The 12,359-nt window shown below is 39.4% G+C and overlaps 1 long non-coding RNA gene across 1 annotated transcript in view; it reads right to left on the bottom strand.

The window, feature by feature from the left end:
- Positions 1–12,359, bottom strand: part of LOC106999795 (uncharacterized) — a 60,388-nt gene that overhangs the window by 23,885 nt on the left and 24,144 nt on the right. Inside the window, exon 3 of the long non-coding RNA XR_001446706.3 lies at positions 7,004–7,041. This is a non-coding gene — a long non-coding RNA (uncharacterized LOC106999795). The remainder of the gene's footprint in view (positions 1–7,003; positions 7,042–12,359) is intronic.

Here is a 12,359-nt window from a genome sequence, read left to right as displayed (position 1 = left end):
TGGCTGGAATTCCTACCTTCTCAAATTGCCTGTGGTCTTAATCCTGCATCTTGGTTTGAGAATATCCAGCAGGTCAGGAAGCAGAGCACTAATTAAATAGAATACTGAAGAGGTTTGGCCTATGGAAAGTACCATGAATCATGCTTCAGAACATGCCTAAAATGTTGTGTCCAGACTGGCAAAGGAACAGCTGAATTTCAGAATGAAAATAGCAGTCACAGCTGTCAGTGGAGATGGGCCACAGGTGATATTACAAGTATTCAGAGCTACTAGAAGCAAGTGTAAATGGGGTCTCTGTCACACCTCAGGCCGTTTCAAACATGATCCATGTTTTGTTCTTCTATCCTCTGGTCTTTTTCTAAAAGTCTACTTACTGCTTTCCCTCCTTTTTGATGGTCCTTCAGCATGCACAAAACAAGTGATTTGACAAATTTGTAACTGTTTGTTCCTAGATGCTTCCCCCAAATTGGACTCTTCATCTAAGGGTGGTACACACCACCCTCTGCTTGAGTAGCTGTGCCCATTGTCATTTTTGGCACAGTGCTCCTAGATCCTCCCTGCCATTGCTACGTAGTCCCTTTCTCTTTTCACCTACCTCCAACTAAATTTAATTACCATATCTAGTCTTGTCATCTTACCAGATCATGGATTATTTCAGCAGAAATTACCTGTGGAGAACTTCCGAAAGGGACTTGTACAGAAAAGGAAAGGCAATAGGGATGATAGGCTGGATGATGGGCTGTATTTCTGTTGAGGATAAAAGATGGAAAGATGGAAATTTGGAAAGAATGACACCAAGGAAAGAGGAAGGGACTTCAGAGAACAGAAAAAAATAAGAAAATGTTATGTTTATATACATTGCATTTTGGGTGACAGGAACTTATCAGGGAAAAAAATGAATATAGTAAAATTCCTATACATGGTATCAAGAGTATAAGAAGTTACAACTTTTCTCAGAGACAGGCATGGTAGCACGTGCCTGTAGTCCCTGTTACTTGGGGAGGCTGAGGTGGGAGCATCACTTGAGCCCAGGAGTTTCAGTTCAGCCTGAGCTACATAGCAAGACCCTGTCTCTAAGGAAAAAGAAAAGTTTTATGACTTTTCTGTGTTAAAATGGAATACATACATATTCATTATATATGCTTCTCTAGATGTATGTAGGTGGGTACATACATATATAAAGTACATATATACACATATGTAAATACATATATAAAGTACACTGTTGTGGACAGAAAGGATGTATGAATGGATGAGGTACAAGAGGGTAGAATTTTGTTTGAAATGTCAATTAGAAAAGAGCAATTTGGAAAGAGTGAGGTGCCTGAAAGCCTACAGCAACCATGAAGAAGCATTTTAATCTGAGTCTTAGTTTTGTTATCTGTAAAATAATCTCTGACGTTCCTTCCAACTCTCCCATCCTATTAGCAAGAGCTTTAGTTTGAAACGAGGCAATTAGGAAGGAACAGGTGTAGCTTTGAAGGCTTAGTAATATGATTTAAATGACATTCAAGGAAGATTCTCAGTGTCAAATTAGATGAATGAGAGTACAGAAGAGGTTAAGCGATGGAGAAACTGGCCAAGGACCTGCAATGTAGTTAATCCTGATGGCTGGCCTGGGACAAGGAAGATAAATAAAGACGCTGACCTGATAAATATCAGACAGAGAGGTGAAGGGATTTAGAAAAACAACCTAACTCAGGAATAAGGCTGTGGAATGGAGAGGGGACAGATGCCACTGGGTTGTGATGTCAGAATGTGGGGAGCTGCAGTCATTTGCCATGAATGATAAAAGAGAAGGCATAGTAATTGGAAGAGTGGTAGAGCCTGTGACAGACTTTTAACATAATGCCAGTGTTGTGCAGAGTTTCTCCCAGAGAGCATCTGGAAGAAAAAGAAAGCTCTCTCCAAGTACCACACAGTTGTGGTTTTCATGACTTTTCAGATTTCTGATGCAATGTCTTGCCTTGATCCCTTGCATGTGGATATTTCAGGTTCCTGAGTGGTCACTGACCCAGGTTTCCTCACCACCCTTTCAGGTTCCAATGAGCTGACCCCATGATTCATTGTTCCCCATGGGGTCAGCTCAGCCCTGTCAAGTCAAGGAGCTTGAGAAAGGTCCGGAGATGATAGTAAGAGGCCTAAAGAATAAGGCCCTTCTCTGAAGTCCTCTAGCTAGAGGTTACTGTGGAGTGGGGAGGCCCCAGCCTTGCAGTGGGATTGGCTCCCTGCATGAGGTGGTCTGTGGATGGTGCAAGAAAGGGCAGAAGCTCAAAGGGTGGAGCAGAAGCAGCTGTGGATCCTGGAGCAGGGATGGAGGCTGCAGGGACTGTGTTAGGCTCCCAGTTTCAGTTTATGAATTCAGAGGGGAAATGGAGAGGCACTTTGAAACATTCTCTCTTGGACAACCATGCTATTTTTTTGTTTGTTTTTGTTGAGTCAGGGTCTCACTCTGTCTCCCAGGCTGGAGTTGACTGGCGCAGTCTCGGCTCACTGCAATCTCCGCTTCCTGGGTTCATGCAATTCTCCTGCCTCAACCAACAAGTAGCTGGAACTACAGGCGCGCGCCACCACACCCAGCTAATTTTTGTTATTTTTAGTAGAGATGGGGCTTTGTCATGTTGGCCAGTCTGGTCTCAAACTCCTGCCCTCAAGTGATCTGCTGGCCTCGGCCTCCCAAAATGCTGGGACTACAGGTGTGAGCCACTGTGCCTGGCCCCATGCAGTCTTTTAATTGGCCTTCAAATCCACACTCTCCCCTCCATCGTACATGCTACCTTTGGAGTCATCACTTTAGAATCCATCTGAAATTTTTGTCACAGTCCTGCTCAAAACTTCCAGTACTCCACTCCCAAGTCTAAATTCCTTAAGCCAGATCTAAGGTTCTTGATGATATCTATGGCCCTACCCTATCTAAATCAACCTCACAGTACCCCTGAAAGTTCTCCCAGAAGAGTGCCACTGTTGCCCCCATGCTCATCCAGCTCCAGGCACTTGCATTTGCTGTGATTTGGCCTAGAGGCCCTTTCTTTCTGATCTACGTTCTATTCATCCTCAAGACCATATAGTAAGGGAATTTATTCTTATTTTTTTTTACTAAAAATGTAACAAAAATGTTCAGATAGAGTTGAGAGAAAAAAGCCCTCATTAAATTATGTTAACATTTACTGAGTACTTGTTAAATTATCACATGAATTCCTGGAACAACCAGGATAAACAAACTCATTCTTGATTGGCAACCTGGATCTCAGAACTTCCTGTCCTGTATAAGTGGGGCCACGGCCAAGCTGCTGTGTTTTCTCTCAGCTGAGAGGTCAAAGAAATTAGTTCCTCCCACCCCCATTGAATGGGGCAACTAGTCGGTGCAGAGCCCACTACAGGCTTTAGAACAGACTTTGATGTTTTGGATAACACATAGAAAATCTTTTCATCTGGGACTCTAGAAACTTGGATTCCAGTTCTGGCCCTATTACCTCCTAGTAAGCGTTTTAGGCAAGTGCTGTCACCTTACTGGCTTTTGTTTTTTGATCTGGAAAGTGAGAAGTTGAACTGGTTGAATTGAAGGCCACTTTTCTTTCAGATTCCATCATTCAGTAATTATGGGCTGGGCATGGTGGCTCATGTCTGTAATACCAGCACTTTGGGAGGCTGAGGCGGGCGAATTGCCTGAGCTCAGGAGTTCGCGACCAGCCTGGGCAACACGGTGAAACCCTGTCTCTAGTAAAACACAAGAAATTAGCCAGGTGTGGCATCATGCACCTGTAATCCCAGCTATTCGGGAGGCTGAGGCAGGAGAATTGCTTGAACCCAGGAGGCAGAGGTTGCAGCGAGCCGAGATCACACCACTGCATTCCAGCCTGGGCAACAGAGTGAGACTCCATCTCAAAACAACAACAACAAAAATGGTAATTAGAATCAAGGTTAGGGCATGTAGCCCAGGGTATGGTAGGGTATGAGCAAATTCCTATCAGACAGCAATTCCAGAATACTAGTTTCAAGGTGTAAGTTTTTGGAGGTGGTCTAAATTCCAATTTTGATTGTGACTGTATGCCCTTGAATGAGGCCACTTGTTTATGACTCCATCTGCCTCACTTACAAGAGGAGACAGTATCAGTTGCAATCAATGAACCTAGCCAAAAAGGCTAAGTATAAATATCTGCTGAGTGCTTCAACATTCTTAGGGGAAAGAGATAAAGTTTTAATGATGTACTTTCCCACTGTACTTGCAGCCAAGTTGAATTTTGTAATATTCTTCCTGGTTTTAATCTTTAAAAGATGTAAACATTTTCATCATGGTATCCAAATATAGAACTCAGTTTCTTTGTTTCCCACAAATATAATAATCAGAAAGGAAAATAGATGATTAACAGAAATGTAAATGGTAAGTTATTTAGTCCCCTCTCACGAAGACCAGTCTGAATCCTCTATTGTGAGAAGCCAGTCCATCACTAATGGGTCAATTACCTTGATTGACTCAGTGTTAGGACTTGCCATGAGTTCAGGACTTTCTATAACACTTCTGTGTTCTTTGTGACTCTAGGTGTACGCTGCTGGGATTATTTGGTGGGCTTTGTGGAGAGTCAAGGCCAGGATGAAATCAGATGGGGACATTATTATGACAATGTTTATTGTCTGTGACTTTGCTGGTATACTTGTTTCCTGCAACATTATTGGTCTTTAGCTGATTGGTGATAATTATCTGTAGTAGATCCATTCCTGATTTTTACAACTGACTCCCTGAGGTGGCAGTTCGCAACCTTTTTGGCACCAGGGACCAATTTTGTGGAAGAAAATTTTTCCATGGGACAGGGTAGGGAGGATGGTTTCAGGATGAAACTGTTCCACCTGAGATCATCAGGCATTAGATTCTCATAAGGAGCATGCAGCCTAAATCCCTCACGTGTGCAGTTCACAGTAGGGTTGGTGCTCACATTAGAATCTAATGCCCTGCTGATCTGACAGGAGACGGAGCTCAAGTGATAATGCTCATTGGCCCACCGCTCATCTCCTGCTGTGTGGTCCAGTTCCCAACAGGCCACAAACTGGCCTGGTGTTTGGGGACCCCTGTTCTAAGGCACCATATCATGAAGGAAAGTAAGACATCTGCATGCTCTAGGGAAAAATGTAGATGATTCCTAAGCTCTGTAGTAAGCAAAACTAAATACTAATTAGGATTTATATTCTAAAGAATGGAGTGAGAAAATAGATGTAATAGTATTGTAATTTTTTTCTTTAAAAATTACTACTCTAAATGAAAACATATGACTTTGAACCATTCTTTTTCTTTTTTTTTTTTTTAAATGGAGTCTTACTCTGTCACCCAGGCTGGAGTGCAGTGGCATGATCTTGGCTCACTGCAACCTCCACCTCCCGGGTTCAAGTGATTCTTGTGCCTCAGCCTCCCGAGTAGCTGGGATTACAGACATCCACCACCACGCCCGATTAATTTTTGTATTTTTAGTAGAGACGGGGTTTCACCGTGTTGGCCAGGCTGGTGTTGAACTCCTGACCTCAGGTGATTCACCCGCGTTGGCCTCCCAAAATGCTGGGATTACAGGTGTGAGCAACCACACCTGGTCTGAACCATTTTTTAAAAAAAGGAATCTAAGCTGTTTATTTAAGAAGTGAAGCCAGAAGTCTACATTCCATTGTCTACCCCTTTCATGACTTTCTAGCCATTAGCTTCAACTCCTAAATATCCTTACCCTAGATCAAACCAAATGTTTACATTTTCTACGCTTAACCCAGGTAACAGAGACCTGCTGGAACATTATTCAACTCTGTGTATTGGGGCCACCACAAATTCAAGATCTCGTTCACTTAATTAAAAAAAAAAAAAAATTAACACTCTAGGTACCAGGCACCATGTAAGGGAAAGGGTATAAACGGTGAACAAAACTGTCAGGGTCTTTGCCCACAGGGAGCTTAGATTCTGAAAGGGAACAGAGGTGGCAATTAACTGAATGTTTGTATCAGAGAGATCCCTCACTCCTCTGCGCTGTGGGGTTACAGTGAGAAGACAGCTGTCTGTGAACCAGGAAGTGAGTCCTCAGACAACAGATTGGCCGGAGGTTTGATGTTGGACTTGTCAACCTCCAGAACTGCAAAAAATTTCTGTTACTTATTTCTATTATTTATGAGCACCCACTTGATGATAGTTTATGATAGCAACCCAAACGGATTAAGACAGAGATAAGGAACAAGGGAAAGCAAATCAGGTGATTCTGTGTAGCGTGTGTCTTTCATCTTCAACCCGTAGGTCTGGCATAGTGTTTCACATTTAGTACGTCATCAGACAGGAAGTCAATCAAAAAAATATTGATTCAATAATAAAAAATAAAAAGTAAATATTTATTCAGTATGCACTATTTACCAGGCTTTTATTTTAGGCTCTGAATATTTATCAGTGAAGGAGGCAGACAAGGAAGACTTTGCTCTCTTAGAACTTAAATACTGTAGCAAAGAGAGATGGGGAGTAAAGATGTCTGAAAAAAGAAATAAACATAATTCCATATAATAATCAGTAACATGAAATAAATAGAAGAAAATGGAAATTGGGGACGTTTTCAACAGGTTACTTTGTGGAGATGTCACTCGTGCTAAGACCAGGCAGAAGGCATCTGCAAGTATTGTGAAGAACAATCTATGCAGAGGAAATAGCAAGTACAGTGTCCTGGAGGTGGGGAGACTGGTGTGTTCAGTGAAAAGCAGGTAGTGTGACTGCAGCATGAGTGAGGAGGATGAGAGATGAAGATGTGGTCGGAGAGGAAGGAGGCATAAGACTATGCTGGGTCGTTAGGCCATTGTAAAGTATTTGGCTTCTTATTGTGCCAAGAATAAACATTCCAGGTTTTAAGCAGTCCAAGTGAGAAATGATGTGGGCCTAAATCTAGGGTTTCAAACATTTTGTTCCATAATCCAAAGGAGGAAACATATTTTGTGTGGTGACTCCACCCATAAATATATATACATAAGCAAAAATTTAATGAGACAATACCCTTACCGTGAATGACGCCCTCTGAATTTTTCTGTTCTCTTTCACTGTAAAAGAAAGAAATGCTGGTTGTCACCCACAAAACTGATTTGATAACTCAGCAATGAGTGGCAATTTACAGTTTGTAAAACATTGGTTCACACTGAAGTGGTGACAGTAGAGATGAAGGGAAATGGGTGGATTCAGGATATATTTTACAGGTAGAGTTGACAGTAGTTATTGATGAACTGCTTACAGGAAAGTGAGGGAAAAGGCTTGATAAATGATGACTTTTTTATGATTTTGGCTTGAATAGATGGGAGAATGGTGATCCTAAGATAGGGAAAACTAAGGAAGAAGCAGGTTTGAAGGAAGAGATGGAGGAGAAATCAAGAAATCTTTTCTAAACACTTTTTAAAAATCTGATTATATATGTTATTATGCATACAGATTTGTAATATTAATTGCTCAAATTACAAGCCAACTATAAAAAACCTTTTTATATAGACTCTTAAATACATCTTAAACGTTATTTTTATTTTCATCATAGAGATACAAATTGCCTCCTGGAATAAAAGAGAAAGAAATGTGATCCATGGTCTTGCCACACAAATATGATAATGCTTAGTTGTTTGATGTCTTCTTAATGTAACTTTTTCTATGCATAATTCTTTAATCATTACCTAAGCATTTATAAAACTAACTCATTAGGACTGGGATCATATAAACACTGTCCTAGTCTGTTTGTTTGGACTTCTATAACAAAATAACTTTCTACTGAGTAGTTTATAAACCACAGAAATTTACTTCTCACAGTTCTGGAGGTTGGGAAGTCCAAGATTACGGACTGGCAGATTCACTGTCTGGTGAAGACCTGCTTCCAGGTTTCATATCCTGGTTTATTAAAGGTATCTTCTTATTGCATCCTCATATGGCAGAAGGGGTGGATGAACCTCCTTGGGCCTATTTGATAAGAGCAGTAATCTTATTCATGAGGTCTTCTCCCTCATCACTTCCCAAAGGCCCTATTTCTTAATCCCATCCTACCAACCTCGTAGGGTAGAATTTCAACATATGAATTTTTTGGGGGGACACTGACATTCAGACCGTAGCAAGCAGTTTACAGATGATCGGATCTGGAGATAGTGAAGTTAATAATCATTGATGCTTAATAGGTAACTTAATTTTTTAAATAATAAAGTGATTTTAATGGGGAACTGAATAATTTAATCAAATGTTTTTCAAACTTTAAAAATCCATGCAAATAACATCAACATTTCCAACCAGTTTTGGATATGTGCCCATACTTGTACATATGAACACCATATACAGTCCTTCAACATCCATCCTTATCCCCACTGAGAATCATGAATACATTTTTTTTTTCATTTTTCAAATATATAAAAAATGATGAAATATGCCTGTACAAACTACATGTCCCCTTTCTGGTCCCTTTCACGCTTCTTCTGATGCATCTTTTTACAGCCTACTCCATGATCTCATTCCTTGATGACCAGTGATTTCATCAAGCCCGGCTGGCCTTTACTTTTACATATAGCGAAGCTTATTTCACAGTTCTGAGAAGAGTGTTAGAGACTGTGTGTGTACTAATCTGAAATCCACATAACCAGTTTCTTTTTATATTTCAATGCTTATTGGGCACTTTGTATGAAGTATTGTTGTAGGTTTTATATAAATAAATATGAGAAAGAACATGAGGCCTGCCCTCAAGGAGTTTATAATCTAGGCTTGTTGCCAAGCAACTTTAAAAAGATAACCTTTTTATTTTAGAGCAGTTTTAAAGTTACAGAAAAATTGTGAAGCTAGTGCAGAGTGCCAGTATACCCCATATACCCTCAGTTTCTCCTTTGGTTAACATCTTAGGTTTGTTTGGTGTATAACTTTATAGTCAGTTTAAATCATACAACCTACAGAATTTTGAATTCTGACCTTTTCACTTTACAATGTATCATAAGCATTGTTTCCATTTAAAATGAATATTAATGCTAGCCAGATACTCTAGATATTACCTTTGCCAGCCACCTCATTTTTCAGATGAGGAAACTGAGGCACAGAGAGGTCTTAAGTGTTTTGGTTAAAACCAGAATATGGAATAAAACCGTACTTGCAGGCAGCTGTCTCAGGTCTCTGAATGTCACATGTTGCTGCTTCTCATCTACCAGGGAGAAGATATGAGGATGTAGGGACTGCTACTTCTCCACTCAACCAACCAACATTTACTGGGTACACACTGAGGATCAGCGATTGTGCTGGTGGTAGGGAAACAGCATGGAGCTGGCCAGTCCCCCTCCTCAAGGAGCTTCATTGTAAATGTCTGGGAGGTGAGATCACAAGACAAAAGGACATTGAGTTACCGTTTTACTGTGGTGAGGTGTCAAGGGCAGAGTGTACTGGGGAATGGGAGTGGAATAATTTCAGAGGGTTGGAGTGGTGGACTGAATAATAGCCCCCAAAGATGTCCATGTCCTAATCCCTGGAATCTGTGAATATGTTACTTTACGTGGCAAAAAGGACCCTGAAGATGTGATTAAGGATCTTCATGATCTTGGACTATCCAGGATGACCCAGTGTAATCACAAGAGTCCTTATAAGGGAAGGAGGGAGGCAGGAGAGTCAGAGGAGATGTGGCTGGAGATGCAGCTGTCAGTTTGATGGGATTGTTGGCTGGAGGCCAGGCCAGGGAACAAGAAACGTGGGCAGCCTCTACAGGCTGGAAAAGGCAAGACACAGATTCTCTGCGAGAGCTTCGAGAAGGAATGCAGCCCTGCCAGCGCTTTGATTTTGGTCCATAAGACCCATTCTGGACCTCAGACCTCCAGAACGATGAGAGAACCAATTTGTGTTATTCGAAGCCACTAAATTTGTGGTAATTTGTTACAGAAGAAATAGGAAACTAGTGAGCTGGCTCTGTAGAGACTACTTTTTATGAAAAGAAAGACATGGTATTTAGATATTGTAGGAGTATAGAATGTTAGACTTAAAGGTTCATCTCTGCTCTATCTAATCCAATAGCTTCATTTTTTTAGTTGAAATTAATGATGAAAAAAGTATCTGCCAAACTTTTTCTTATTTAAACTGATTAGGTTACTTTTGTTTTGAAACTATATATGTAGCAGCATGATTCGTGATAGCCCCAAACTGGAAACAGCCCAAATATCATCAATAATGGAGTAGAAAAAGAAATTGTTATATATTTCTTCAATATTACATAGCAACGAGAATGTATGAACTACAGTTACATGCAGTAATGTTGATGAATTGCTTGAACTCATGTCATTGTTGCTGGAAAGAAGCTGGATACAAAAGAGTTAATACCATATGATTCCATTTACATAAAGTTCAAAAATAGGCAAAACTAATCTATGATATTAAAAGTTACCTTGGATAGGGGTGGAGGCTAAGTAAGGACTGGGAGAGGGCAGAACGGAGACCTTTGGGACACTGGCAATGTTGTGTTTCTTGATCTGTGCTGGATATATGGGTGGGTTCACTTTGTGAAAATTCATATTAATTGTACAAACTTCTGCATGTTATATAATAATAAAAAGGTGACTTAAAATAAAACTATATGAATGTGTATGATCTGAATGGTGGTTCTAACAATAGCTTGACCTAAAGAATATGAACTTTTAGAAGGAAAGCAATGAGCAAAATCCCCTGCTGGGTCCTTCCTGGATCCACTGCCCAAAAGGAGAGCCAACAATCCTCCATGACTTTAGAATATTGACTATAAAATTTTGTCCTAAAATACATTTGAAACATTTGCTTTATGTGTCGACTTATTAACCTCTCTGCCTCCAGGACACATTATTTTTCAAGCTGGTGTTTAAAAATATTTAATTGTGGGTAAGTAATCTAGGTTGGAAAGGAAGTCTTTATAAGTTAAGGATAAATAACAGTTGCCTAGTGATGATCCTGTGGAAGAACAAGGCTTTCTGGTGTGTTTGGAATGGTCTCTACTAAGGGGACTCTTTATTTTAAGCAGGATGCAAGTGGAAAGCTAAGCCCAAAGCCTAACTAATGAGACCCTTCACACCAAATATTGTGGCAGGGTAATTTGTACAAAGCAGATGAATTCATTTTTAGAATGCTGAACAATTTATATATTAAAAAGTGTCTAGATTAAGATTAAATACATAATATGTATTTAAATAAAAATATTCAACAGTTTCAATGAAAAATAGAATTTTCTATGACAAATATGTTCTATAAGCTGTTCAGTCCTCACATAATTTTTGATTTCTTGCAAGTAATAATGAGTAGATAATAGTTGAATAACTTGGAGAAATTCTTGCTCTTCAGCAAACATTAAGGAGAACTTCAATTAAATTTAAGGAAGTTCTCTACCCTTCCAGGTTTGTGCTCTTTGTTTATTGTGTTTTTGAGGCCACAAGTGTGTGAGCACTACAAACATTCACTTATATTTGCTAATAAGGATAAGGGCCAACCCAGTACTTAGAATTCCCAAAGTACTTACATCAACCAGATTATTTCTTCACAAGGTTCATTATCACATATAATTCTGACCTCTAGTTTTTCTTTAAGCTTACCTAAGGTTGAAAAAGTTTTGGAGGATTCTTAAATTTTTTTTTTTTTACAACTTTGAGGGAGCTCAAATTATAAAGTTGGATATTGACTTAACACAGTTTGATTTTTGACAACTTATTTCCTACCAAATAAAATGAATTAAAGTTAGCACTCAGCTCTGGTAGAGAATATTAAAAACAACAACAATGATAACAGAAACACCCTGAAAACATAAATAAAAGGAAAACAATATGTAAACACTGCAGTGCTGAGTAGCTAGTCAAGAGAAAATATGAATGCTCTTATCTTTAGGTCAAAGCTGACAGGATTTTTATGTCAACTTAAGTAATAAAAGAAAGAATAATTTTATATGCTACTTTATCCATACTAGTACTTAGGTTACAAAATTGGTTGGGAGAAATTTTGGGACAATGATATATTGAAGAACAAATGAATAGAAAAGGAACATATCATGTACTACATAAAATTTTTAAATTTTTATTTTAAAATATTTTCTGGTTTATGAAGTCTCAGACTACTTGTTAAAATCAGTACTTATTTACTAAAATAATAACACTTAAAATACTTATTTACAACTATAATGTACGAGTTTTTAAAATAAGATTGCCTCCTTTCTTCTCTCTCCTTACTTCTGTCCTTTCTCTCCATCAGTGAGTAAGGTGCAGTGACAGACTTGCAGTGCTTCTCAATGTGCATTGAGGAGTTTATTCAATGTAGGTTCTCATTCAGTAGGTCTGTGGTTGATCCTGGAAATCTGTGTGTGTAATACACTGCCAGGGGATGCCGATGCTGTTGGACCTTGGACTAGAATTTGAAT

Source organism: Macaca mulatta, chromosome 1 (genome assembly GCF_049350105.2).
Source record: "Macaca mulatta isolate MMU2019108-1 chromosome 1, T2T-MMU8v2.0, whole genome shotgun sequence".
Taxonomy (NCBI): domain Eukaryota; kingdom Metazoa; phylum Chordata; class Mammalia; order Primates; family Cercopithecidae; genus Macaca; species Macaca mulatta.
This window is presented reverse-complemented; position numbering and strand designations above follow the sequence as displayed.